Here is a 13,797-nt window from a genome sequence, read left to right as displayed (position 1 = left end):
GATGGTGCATTGTGGAGATTTCTTTTTAAGAATCCAAGGAGTCAATTTGCCTTGTTACAGATGTAATTGATGTGAGGATCCCATGATAATTTGTGGTGGAGACGGATTCCAAGGTAATTGTGTTCTAATACTGTAGCCAGTGGAATGTCGGACATTTTGTATGTTATGCAATGATGCTACAAATCTACGAGGTGGTAAAGTGTTAAATGGACCAACTTTATTTTCCCGAGTTAATCACTCTGGATCTTCGTACAGTGTAGTGGCATACCTTTTTCACTTTGTCAGTCAGTCAGTCAGATGATCCGTCACAAGCTTACAAATTCTGTTAACGGGAAAGGTGTAGAGTTGGGATTTCGTGCCAATACATTGCGTTTGAATTTTGGTGGCTGAAGTGAGTGAGCTTGTCATACTATGCCAGTGTGCTAGGACTGCAGCACAAACTGGCTGTGACACATTGTATTTGTACTAAAATATTCACAATATAGTTCTACTGGATTGTGGGCGAATTTGTTGGAGTACAGTTGTGGCACATGCGATGATGCTCGACAAAAATGCTTCCATTGATAAGTGATAACAATCAGTAAAGAAGTAGTTATGTAGCTAGTTACATAAAGCTATAATAATACAACACCGTATGTTGGATAGCCCATCATTGGGTCATTAGCCTTTTGTGCACTTATGAACGATGTCGAGCGTTTTGTGAGGGATGCCTGCCCCCCTCACCACCGTCTGGCTAGCTACGCCCCTGCTAATAAAATCAAAAATAATTGAAGTATTAAAAATCTTTAAGTTCTTTCTGTGGTATAGAAAAAAACACATGGGTTAAAAAAGCCCCAAAGCCAGCCATAGGCCAGCTTTGCAGTATATAAATACAAAAAGAAGTGATATCTAATCAAAAATAGCCAAGCTGTAAAAAAGGTGCGGCCCCCAAAAAAGGCCTTGGATTTCACATCTTTTTTCACCATGGCCTTTTTGAGGGCTGCACCTTTTTTTTACAGCTTGGCTGTTTTTGATTAAATATATATATTAGCTGCATTTCAGGCCAATTTCATTATAATAGCTAACAAATGTGTGTTAACCTGCATGGATTATATGTAAAAGTAAACTTATTAAGCAAGGGCAGATTTGGGGGCTGAAGCACTTCCCCATTAAGTTTTTTTTACTATATGGACTAGTTATAACGATTCTGGAATTCCGTAAATTTTGCATAAAGTTTTTCCCTTGAATCTTCCATTGGAGAATTGGCACAATCATTCATTGTCATAGGAGTGATTGATCAAACAATTGGGTCATTTCTAGGGTTTCTGGGGCAAAAAATGTGATGGTGCAGTTAGTTTTCTGCTACAAATATGTTTTTGTGGAGTTTTACGCTAATTGTAAGATAATTTTGCAATATAGCCATCACAAAGTTATGTTCTCTTACAACCCAGCACATGTTAGTTACACCAAGGTGAGCATTTTTGTCCATGTATTTTTCAATATTACTATGCTAAAAGTCAGCAAATTTGCACCACAAATAGCCCATCTCTTTGATGCACCATTTTGGTAGCTGTCAAAGAGCTGTACATTAAGGGAAAAAAATCATATAAGTAGCTATAAATCAACAGTACAACTCCTTGCTTTGCATGCTCATCATATATTTTAGTGGAGGTGACTGGTACAGAGTGGTTGCACTTCACCATGTGTATGCTGTATTGCCATCTGCAAGATGCTAAATGCATGCAACTATTTAGTAGCTTGCTATGGAAATGACAGAGGGTCTTACAAGTATGGTTACACTATGGTCCATGTATTAAGGTATTTATAACAGAAAGCAGAAGTTCAAAATGTTATTGCAAAGCTCAGTTATAAGCATTTGTTCAATTGTGTCATTTTTGGGACTTTTTTCAATGGAAAGATATGGAAAAAATTTGCCTACTTTAAAAGGACAAAATTGTTTATAACTCCACCATCCTATGACGGATTTTTAAAAACTAAGTGTTTATGAAATCCTCAGGGAGTACTGCACAAAGCTATGCTAGATAAAAACTATTTCCATTTATTTTAAAGTTCTCACGGAATTGCCATGTAGTTATGTACCAATTAGAAAGATAGCAGAAGCTAGCAGTTGTACTTAAAGGCATGTCCATACGACAAAAATAATGCAAATTGAATACACATTGATTCAAATTACTTGTGTCCACTGATGGAATGCGCATTAAGGCAATTAGAATTGAAAGTGGATTGCACGAATCCACCTCCACAGGTGGTTTGAATACAATTAAGTTGGCTGGCGAATCAAGAAATTTGCTACGTCATAATAATGCAATGCTAGTTAGCACATCATAAGTCACAGTTCAACTTACGTTCATGTTGATTCTGGTGTTCCTCAAGGAACAGTGCATGCTTGGCCCACTAATGTTTCTATTATACATCAATGACATTACTTCTAATATTTCTTCTTGCATCAGATTATTTGCGGATGACTGTGTACTATACCGAGTTATTCAATCTGAACAGGATCATCACCACTTAGCTACAGCAGGATTTAAATTATATTATTCAATAGACTAAATGCTGGCAAATGAACCTAAACATTGATAAATGTGTCATATTTACCTGTTCAAGATCTACCTCTCCACCTGAATATCATTACAACATCGACAATACAATGCTAAATTGCACAAGCCAACACCAATATCTTGGAGTCTTATTCCATTCTCAAATGTCATTCTCAAGACATATTAACAATATAGCAAGTAATGCAACAAAGTCACTAAACTCCGTGCGGCGTAATCTCAGTAACTGTGATGAGTCTATAAAATCTGCTGCTTACCTTGGATTAGTTTGTAGTATACATCTACAGTTTGGGATCCACACCTATCAAGACATCATTGCCATTGAAAGAATACAAAGAATAGCAGCAAGATGGGTGAAATGTCATTTTTAGTTTTTTTCAACAACTGGGGGGGGGGGGGGGGGGGGGGGGTATGGACAGTCACTTTTTATAGCCGTTTAGCTGAACAAACGTAACACCATGACTTACAGCAGCACCCTTGCATGGCTTCATTGCTTGTTGTCTTTTCTCTTTTAAGATCTACAACCATGTGCATCCTGTGAAACCGTTCCATCTCTTACAGATCATCTGATGCTTTCCCGGAACTGGGCCTTATAAGTGGACCTAGAAACTTTAATTGTCCCTATTATTGTTGTATCAGTTGTGTCCAGCACACATGCCCGTTGTGCTGGGGGTGGTAGGTGGGAAAAAAAAGATGGATGAAATCAAACTATAACTCATTACCCAAGCAGCTCCTAACTGTTATATTAGTTATATACATCAAGTTAGTAATATTAGACATTACAATATCAACTGATGAGTTACACTGGATAACTGTGTCTGGTGTTGTACCAGTAGATGTACTACCAATGAGTGAAATGTTGTGAACATTCTGTATGGTAAGATCAGTGTGAAATCATGCAGCTTTAGGTAGCTATAATATCCACTTTCCTAGTACATTCTGTATAATAACAGAGGACTTTTTGAAGGGGGTTTCCAGTATTGAGTTACTAGAAGCAAGGGTCTGGGGTGCAGCCCCAGCCACTGAGAGACTTTCAATATTCAATGAAACAAAACTCAGCAAATTACTATATTTTATGCAAAAAAATAGTATATTAATTATAATTGCATAATTGTAAGTGCTCCTGGGATGAAGCTAGTACTAGATAATACCTAGTGGAAACGGACAGCATAAGACATAGAGAATTCACCCCAAACTAATTTGGTCTGGAATACTGAATTATTCTTTGATATTTGTGACCCACTGAGTGGAAACTCGACTTGTTTGAATAATTTTGTTTTTGAAAATGCCACTGAAACACATTTAGGTAAATTCCTAACAAGATAGATGATTTGAACCATTTTGTCTAAAATTAATAGCTTAAGTCAGTGTGGATTGTTATTATTAGTAATTATACAAATTATATACATATATTTATTACATGCCAATTATTCCCCACAGGATATTTTTTGCAGCTGATCTCTCTACTGGGTGACTTGAAATGTAGCTGAACTATATACAGGATGGTTTCTTTGTAGCTGAACTCTCTACAAGGTGACCTCTTCTAGCTGGTCTCTCTACAGGATGATTTGTTTCTAGCTGAACTCTCTACAGGTGATTTGTTTGCAGCTAAACTCTCTACATGGTAGTTTCTTTGTAGCTGAACTCTCTACATGATGGTTTCTTTGTAGCTGAACTGTCTATAAGGTGACTTCTTCTAGCTGATCCCTCTACAGGGGGGGAATATTTGTAGCTGAACTCTCTACAAGTGATTTATTTGCAGATGAACTCTTTATGTGGTGGCTTCTTTGTAGCTGAACTCTCTACAAGGTGACCTCTTCTAGCTGATCTCTCTACAGGGTGATTTGTTTCTAGCTAAACTCTCTACAGGTGATTTTTTGCAGCTAAACACTTTACATGGTGGTTTCTTTGTAACTGAGCTCTGTACATGATGGTTTCTTTGTAGCTGAACTCTTTACAAGGTGACTTCTTCTAGCTGAACTCTCTACGGGGTAATTTCTTTGTAGTTGAACTCTCTATATGATGGTTTCTTTGTAACTGAACTCTCTACAAGGTGACTTCTTCTAGCTGATCTTTCTACTGGGTGATTTGTTTGCAGCTGAACTCTCTACATGGTGGTTTCTTTGTTGCTGAACTCTCTACAAGGTGAATTCTTTTACCTGATCTCTCTACAGGGTAATTTGTTTGTAACTGAACTCTGTACAAGTGCGTTTTTGTGGGTGATCTCTAGGGACCCGCCGATTATGCTGGCATAATTATGAGCATAATAGGTGCCTGAAAGCATTGAGCATAATGCTAGCATAACAGGTAGAATATTTGTGTAATAGTATGAATTCTTGCTTATTAAAATAGCTATCACAGAAAGATCGATATACTCTAATAGAACAGTCAGTAACTCTAATAGAACAATCACATAGCTGACTGTTCTATTAGAGTATATCGATCTTTTCTGTGATATGCATTTTGACAAGTAAGCAGCCACTTATTATTTATCCATAAATTGGAAATTATTAGCAGAGCCTGAGAACTAAGGCATAAATAATTGGGCATAATTTGAGCCTAATGGGTAAGTATTGAGCATAAATTTAAGCATAATAGGTAAATTTTTGAGCAGTGCAGCATAGCATAATAGGTAAAATTATAAGCATAATCGGCGGGTCCCTAGTGATCTCACTGCAGGTCGATTTGTTTGTAACTGAACTCACTATAAGGTGATTTGTTTGTAGCTGAACTCACTAAAGGGTGATTTGCTTGTAGCTGAACTCCTTGCATTGTGTCTAGTTACTAGCTGATCTCTCTACAGGGTAATTTGTTTGTAGCTGAACTCTCTACAGGGTGACTTGCTTCTTGCTGAACTGTAACTGTTTGCAGCTGAACTCCCTACAGAATAACTTGCATGTGATGTAATAAAATTCTATAATGGAGTAAATAAGTTAACCGAATGCTCTATTAGGGTGACTGTTCTATTAAAGTATCTCGATCTCGCATTTGCTACACGGAGTTGGCTTTCGAATCATAACTCAGTGGTTTGTAATCCGATTCTTCTGTACTACTGCAAGGACTTTCTATGAAGATTATTCCAGCTATTCACCGATTTTCAGCTCATTACTCTAAGCGGTTTGCCTAGTAGGCGTGAAAACTAATACTTTTTTTATTCATAAAAATCGATCGCGTAATTGTGACACGGGTTGGGTTTTGTGTCATATCTCCATGGTCTTTATCTCGATTCCTTTCAAACCACCAAAAGGCACTCCTACGATGGTTACTCCATCTACATAGCTATTTTCAACTCATTCCATGAAGCGGTTTACCCTGTAGGCGTGACAACAAATCGATCTTGTTTTACGCGAATAATCGGTAATAACTCCTGAACCATTCATCGGATTTATACTAAATTTGATGCTAGAATTAGCCGTTGGACTCCCTTTGTGTGTGCCAAATTTCAATACGATCGGAGTACGCGTTTGCTTGTTATAGCAATTTTTGCAAGTGTGCGAAAAGACGAAGAAGAAAGAAAAAAAAACGAAACTTTGGCAGCTCGTATCTCGGAAATGGCTGGAGCGATTTCCTTCCAATTTGGAATGTAGACTCCCCTGGCTGGCGGGCAACTGTGTAGCAAAGTTGGTTCCAATCAGATTAGTGATCACCGAGATACAAAGGTGTGAAAATGACGTTTTCGTTCTTCCTGTCAATATACTCACGGATGTGGCGCGCCGGCTTCTTGGGCCGCACGACACACTACCGTGTGTCTTGATATATATATCTAATCAAAAACAGCCAAGCTGTAAAAAAAGGTGCGGACCCAAAAAGACCATGGTGAAAAAAGATGTGAAATCCAAGGTGACGGCCAAGAAATGGCTGTGATGGTAGGTTAATGGTTACATTTTAATAACGACAATTCAGGTGAATTTTGTGCCACTTGGTCACCATGGCCTTTTGGGGGCGGCACCTTTTTTTACAGTTTGGCTGTTTTTGATTAGATATCACTTCTTTTTGTATTTGTATACTGCAAAGCCGGCCTATGGCTGGCTTTGGGGCTTTTTTAACCCATGTGTTTTTTCTTTACCACAGGAAGAAGAAAAGAACTTAAAGAAGATTTGTAATACTTCAATTGTTTTTTTATTTTATTAGTAATTATACAAATTATATACATATATTTATTACATGCCCATTATTCCCCACAGGATATGTTTTTGCAGCTGATCTCTCTACTGGGTGACTTGAAATGTAGCTGAACTATATACAGGATGGTTTCTTTGTAGCTGAACTCTCTACAAGGTGACCTCTTCTAGCTGGTCTCTCTACAGGGTGATTTGTTTGCAGATAAACTCTCTACATGGTGGTTTCTTTGTAGCTGAACTCTACATGATGGTTTCTTTGTAGCTGAACTCTCTACAAGGTGACTTCGTCCAGCTGATCTCTCTACGGGGTGATTTGTTTCTAGCTGAACTCTCTACAGGTGATTTGTTTGCAGCTAAACTCTCTACATGGTGGTTTCTTTGTAGCTGAACTCCCTACATGATGGTTTCTTTGTAGCTGAACTCTCTACAAGGTAACTTCTTCTCTACAGGGTGATTTGTTGTAGCTGAATTCTCTACAAGGTGGTTTGTTTGAGACTGAACTCTCTACATGGCGGTTTCTTTGTAGCTGAACTCTCTACAGAGTGATTTGTTTGCAGCTGAACTCTCTACATGATGGTTTCTTTGTAACTCAATACTCTACAAGGTGACTTCTTCTAGCTGATCTTTCTACAGGGTGAATTGTTTGTAGCTGAACTATCTACAAAGTAACTTCTTCTAGCTGATCTCTCTACAGGGTGATTTGTTTGTAACTGAACTCTCTGCATGATGGTTTCTTTGTAGCTGAACTCTCTACAAGGTGACTTCTTCTAGCTGATCCCTCTACAGGGGGATTTATTTGTAGCTGAACTCTCTACAAGGTGACTTCTTCTAGCTGATCCCTCTACAGGGGGATTTATTTGTAGCTGAACTCTCTACAAGTGATTTATTTGCAGCTGAACTCTTTATGTGGTGGTTTCTTTGTAGCTGCATTTATGTTGCTCAGACCACTGCACGTATAAGTTCACATATATGTTCTACAGGTGGAACAAAGCACAGAATGAAACTGTACTACTATATGTAGCATCCAATCATCAATATATGCTTTTGTTTGTGACCTGATGGTGGTTTAGTTAGTTATAACTAAAAGTACTTTTAGTAATACAAATATGTATTAGTTAACTAAAACTATATCTAAAAGTAAATCCGTGTTATAACTAAAACTTAATCTATAACTAAAATACAACAGAATATTTTACTAAAACTAAATCTAAAACTAAAAAGAATTGGAAAAGATTACTAAAACTATAACTAAAACTACGTAAAAGATTTTCTTATGTATAACTAAAACTATAACTAAAACTAAAAGGTTTTTAGAAATGTTACTAAAACTATAACTAAAAGATTTTCACATTTTTAACTAAAACTATAACTAAAACTAAAACAACACAGAGAATATAACTATAACTAAATCAATAACTAAAAGGAATTAAGAAAAATTACTAAAACTAAAATTATTGACGAAACTCACTATGACTATAACTAAAACTAAAAGTTCTTACTAAAACAACACTACATATAGGTGGCATTAATTCTTGTCCATAATTATAGCATGACTATGTGTGGGTGGTGGGATGGAAGCAAACCATTTGCATCAATGTCCACATGATAGTTGGATATTTTCATGTCCAGCTGCTACACCAACTTCCTCTGCTTATCATAAATTATTCTTACTTGCAGCACCTCAAGTAAAAACTGCTATAATAGAACAAGTCTCTTTACATCTGTATCACTTCACAGCTCCTGCTAGTTAATTACTCATGATTGATTGCAAACTTGAATAATTTAGTCACTGTATTCTAAATAAATATTTAAAAGGTAACTGCAGTTACTGACTTCTTCTACACAGGCTTTCAGTAGACTTCTTGTGGGTCCCAACTACCTAGACAGGGGAATAACGACTAATGCAACAATAGTCAATACAAACATTTATTTGGAATGTGCTGTTAGTCTCACATACATATTTTAACATTATGAGTATTCTATTAGACTACGCTAGTAGAATACATCTGATTGCTCTATTAGAGTATCTCTCTCCTCAGGAAAGATTTTTCATTACATACCCTTGTATCTTAATTGGCAAGTTAATGAGACAAGTTTAACTAGCTGTACTTCCCAGCTCCCGTGTATTCTGTATCATTGTGCTGCCAAACTAAAGCCTATATACAAGTTTAGATTTCAAAAGAGGTTTCTTGAACCCCAGTAAACCTCATAAATATACAAAAGCTGGGAGATTGCAATATATCAATTGTGGGATTAATCACGATTGTCTTTGAACATCATGATGTTGATGTGTATTATAAATAATCTTGTTGTGAAATCACATGCAAATGTATGTATATTCAAAATGGTGGCACATATTGTTGTGGAAGAACATGATCCAGAAAACAAGCCTTCACTTCTGAAACAGTTCATTGTATGAATAAATCTTACTACATATAGTACCTGTCTAAATTCATTATGCTGTTTGTATTAAACTATAACTGCCTATGGCCTTAAATGTACTGAACAGTTGTATACAATTTTCACTGTGTACTGATTAAATAAATAATTCATACAAAGTTGTGCATATACAATGCTATTCATGATGCATGTAAGTTATAACATCGTGATAGTTATCATAATATTGTGATGTGTTACATCCTACAACCGTGAAAGTAGCAAAATGTCACAATCGCTCAGCCCTAAAATATATCCCTGGGTTACAAAATAGTCATAAAAATTATACAAGATTAAAAGCAAGGTTTAATTAAATATTTAGCTAATAGTCTCACTGACTGTGAATTTCAAAAATGAGTGAAGTCCCCCAGAGCTGTAAAACAGGGGAACGTCCAATAAACTAGAAGTAACCGTCAACTAAAAGAGCTGGTATCTGGAGCAGCCAAGAATGGATGTTATTACAACTAACAAACTTTTAACATAGGACCATTAACACATGTTCTACAGTAGATTCAGTTTTGCTGCATTCCTAATGAATTCCTTTTAGCTCTAATTGGCTGAATATGAAAGAGGCAGCCAGCCAATTAGAGTTTAAAGGACTCCATTAGGAATGCAGCAAGACTGAATGTAGAACATGAGTCAAAGATAAAAGGTCCAGTGTTAAAACTTTGTTAGTATTCGTTCTAACATTTGTTCATTCCCCTCAGACCCTCTGCTGGCAGAACTTCTATCTGGTCACACACTCCCCCCATATCAACTACTTCCTCTGGTACTGGTGTATGGAGATCTTGTATAGGTACAATTTGAAACATTCCACAAACCTATTTAATCATGTGTATTGAAAACAGGTTATACGAAATCGTTAAAAAGCTGTTTTGGCAATTTCTGTTGTTATTGACTACAATGTTAATAAGTACAGTTGACACCTGGCTACCAGGTCCTAATTTAAACAAATGGGTAGGTAAGTTTGTTGCTCAAGTACACAACAACACCAATTCGGCATAATTTGGAATCGAACCTGGAGCCTTTTGATTACCAAACATTTTGATTACCAAGCCGATGCTCTAGCCACTTGGATATGCTGCCTCAAGCACACACACACACACACACACACACACACACACACACACACACACACACAAAGCCTAAAAAAATTCAACGGCAGCCGTACAAAATGCAGCTATTGCCACCCAGTGAACCAGCACTGGGATTCCTGTGTACCACTCAGGCACTTGAGTCTTGTGCAGGAAAATCCTCTCTGGGCAGAGATGGAGGACTGTCCACATCTTACAGAGAGAGGTCGCGGAACTCAAAGTTCCACCATGACCTCAACACCGCTAAGCAAGACACGGACAGTGGGCATTTGCTTCCCCAGTTAACACCAGGTGCCCATTGATGTTACAGCTGGGTGAGCTGCTTCCCCAGTTGCCACAAGGCCACCAGGTCAGGTCCCCACTTACAACAGGATACACTGGAGCAATATAAGTAAAGTTTCTTGCTCAAGGAAACAACAACACCAAAGTTGTATAACGGGAATCAAACCTGGGGCTATGACACAGTCTTGGCTATGTCTTGAGTCTTGGCTATGACACTTGGCTATGCTGTCTCACATACACACACATGCACACCATGGCCGCCCAGAGAATTTAAGGGGCCAGGGCAAAGAGTTAAAGTGGGGCCCCAGGGGCAAGGAGGTTTCCATTCTGAATGACAAATTCACCCAAACTGTAAATTGGAGACCAAAAAAAAAAGTCATTACGTGCTGACAATGACAATAGCTACCCCTCACCAACCATATCTCCTTATTTATAAGCTTTTTACACTGCTCTTCTGAAGAATACTGCGGCTGCTCTATTAAAGTATCTAGATCTGACCGCTCTATTAGAATATATCAATCTTTTAAACAGGTATTCAAGGGGCCGGCCTCCTGGAGACCCTTTCAGGCTGGGGCCCAGGGCAAAATTCCCCAGTTTGCCCCCCTGTGGGTAGCCCTGACATACACACATACATACACACAGAGAGGAACACATTCTGTCAGCTTCTTGAGTACCACAGACATCTACAACGAACTACTGTATAAGCATTGTTATTCAATTGTTTAAATTCAAATGCTAGAGTAAAAGCTCTCTTTGGAGTCTAATTTGTTGTTTGATGCTCTTTCTCTACTTTCTTTACAATTGAACCTTTGAAGCATGCTCTTGGCTTTTGTTTTGGTACCCTTACTGTTGTTGAGTACATAAGATTGTGTAGTAATGATGTACAAGGGGCAAGAGCGAGTAAAGTCCTAAAGGGCAGGTAGCTACATCATGTATGCCACTAAGGAATCAAGGACATACAATGTAGCTACTTTCCATCATCATGACAAACTCTGACTGGTTCCAAAACACCAGAATAACCTTCAAGCAGTCACTAGAATACAACAAACTGTTTCAATCACAGTAGGAGTAGCCATAGTAACCAAAATAATCAGTTTCTATCTAATGATGCTAGCTGACTGAAAAATTCTGCAAAATCAGAAAAGTTAGACACAGCATTCCATAAGAGTATACAAACTTTATTCTTGGTCTTCAGCCCTTCTACAAAATTTTGGCGAGATAGAATTTATCATTCTTAGCACACACACAAACACACCCCTTTCAATCACCTATGCCATAGCTACATTCATGGTCTCAACACCAAGTGAAGAGAAGTGGATAACTGTGGATAAATATAGTGCCACCATGCATAAACTTCCAAGATTTAGTCACGATTTTTAAAATTCTGTAACTCTGTAATGGAAAGTGCTATTACCATGAAATTTGGAACAGTTAAACAAAATTAGGCACCTACAATTTGAGTCAATTTTCAGGTTGTTTCAAAGTTGCATTTCTAAGTTGCAGACCTATCCCTTCATAAATCCTGATTTTTCACGAAAAATGCATCAAGTCAGTGACAGTTTAAGATAAACTAGATTTACAGCATTTGATGTGTTCACCTATGGTACTGTGAAAATGTTACAGAGCATTTTCTTGATTGCTGCTTTAAAATCAGTTATACAAGCAAATAACTGAAAAACTTAAAACGCATCAACTACTGCATACCTTGCAGGAATCTAAATTCTTTTTACAGAATAGAATGTATATTATATATGTAAAAAAGTTACAGAACCATTTTAGCATAGCCTATTTGGTTGAGTAAGTATTGCTCAATCTTTGCAGGAGTGTAGAAATTTTCACTTTAAAATTTTGTAAAATCAATTTAAAATATGTGATAATCTAAGTTCATTGGCCTAAATTTTGTTCAGCAGTTCATAAAAAGCAGCACAAAAGTGTGTGAGGTGGTAAGAAGTTGCAGTTTTAAAGTTGAAAAAAATATTTTAAAATATTTTTGGAAGTTTATGCCTGGGCGCACTATAGGAGAACTGGGGAAGCAGTCTACCCAGCTGTAACACCTAGTGTAAACTGGGGAAACAAATGCCAACTGCCCATGTCTCGCATATTGGGTGGTAAAGGTCAAGGTAGGACTTCGGATGCCCACATCTTCACAGTACAGCCTTCTGCAAATTACTGTATAGTCCTGCCCCAGTAGAATTTGCCTGCACTGACTCACAGTACCTGAGTAGCACATAGGTGTAACAGTGCTGGTCTACTGGGTAGGCATGACCGTGCTAGTATGGCAGCTGAAGGCTTTGCCTTTTGCTTTGCTTTTGTGTGCGTGCATTCATGCATGTGTGCGTGTATGCGTGCTTGAACTCAATGGAATGAACTCATGAATCTAGAGATACTATTCTAGTGGTTGCTGCCATTATTGGTATTGCATGATCAGACTACCATTGCTATTTTGCAGTGTCTTTGTAATATATAACATTGGCATTAATAAGGTGAGACCTATTCAATAGGAATGTTATACAAAGCCATAATTCATCTACCCTGAATAATAAACAGTATGGTAGTTTTAAAGGCTTCACAGTGTGGTAATTGTTAAACTGGATAACGAATTATTAAAGGATAAGGAGTCTGCAGTGGCAGATCCAGAGGGGGCATGCGTCCCCCACATACAAAAGATTGAGGTACTCTGATAGAGTAGTCAGTCAAAACTCTAATACAACAGTCACTGCATTTGCATGTAAAATCCTTCAGTTATTACATCTGCAGCACCAAGCCATGGACGCACTTAGCTATGTAGCTTGCTAGGAATATAAATGCACTTGGTCCTTTTTATGTCATTGTATACAACAACTTACTTTGGGCTCATAACTGAACTCATGACAGTCATTGCATGATCCATACAGCTCTTGATTAATGCAGACCACTTAGAAAACATGATCTATTACTATGGGTTAGGTATTTGTGCTTAAAACTACCCTACATCAAGTATTTCAGTCATCATGCCTTGGCTTCTGGGGGTTGTGCTCCCAGACCCTATGCTTTATATAGCTACCTATACTACCATGGTCATGGTCCACCCCACTTGCCAAATCCTGGATCTGCCCCTGGACTGGTTAACAAAAACAGATTCTATACAGTGGGAAAACAGTCACCTTGAAGTCAAAATTTCTTGGTTGTAGTAGGTAGGTGACTGCTTTAGACAAGTGGATTATTGTATGATTGTCAACTTGGCATTTTTCTATAGAGCAGGGGCCTTTCTGTACAAGACATGTTCTGGCTGTAGTATCAACACATTCATTATCCCGCAACCATAGT

This window comes from Dysidea avara, chromosome 8 (genome assembly GCF_963678975.1).
Source record: "Dysidea avara chromosome 8, odDysAvar1.4, whole genome shotgun sequence".
NCBI classification, from domain to species: domain Eukaryota; kingdom Metazoa; phylum Porifera; class Demospongiae; order Dictyoceratida; family Dysideidae; genus Dysidea; species Dysidea avara.
Note: the sequence above shows the minus strand (reverse complement) of the source record.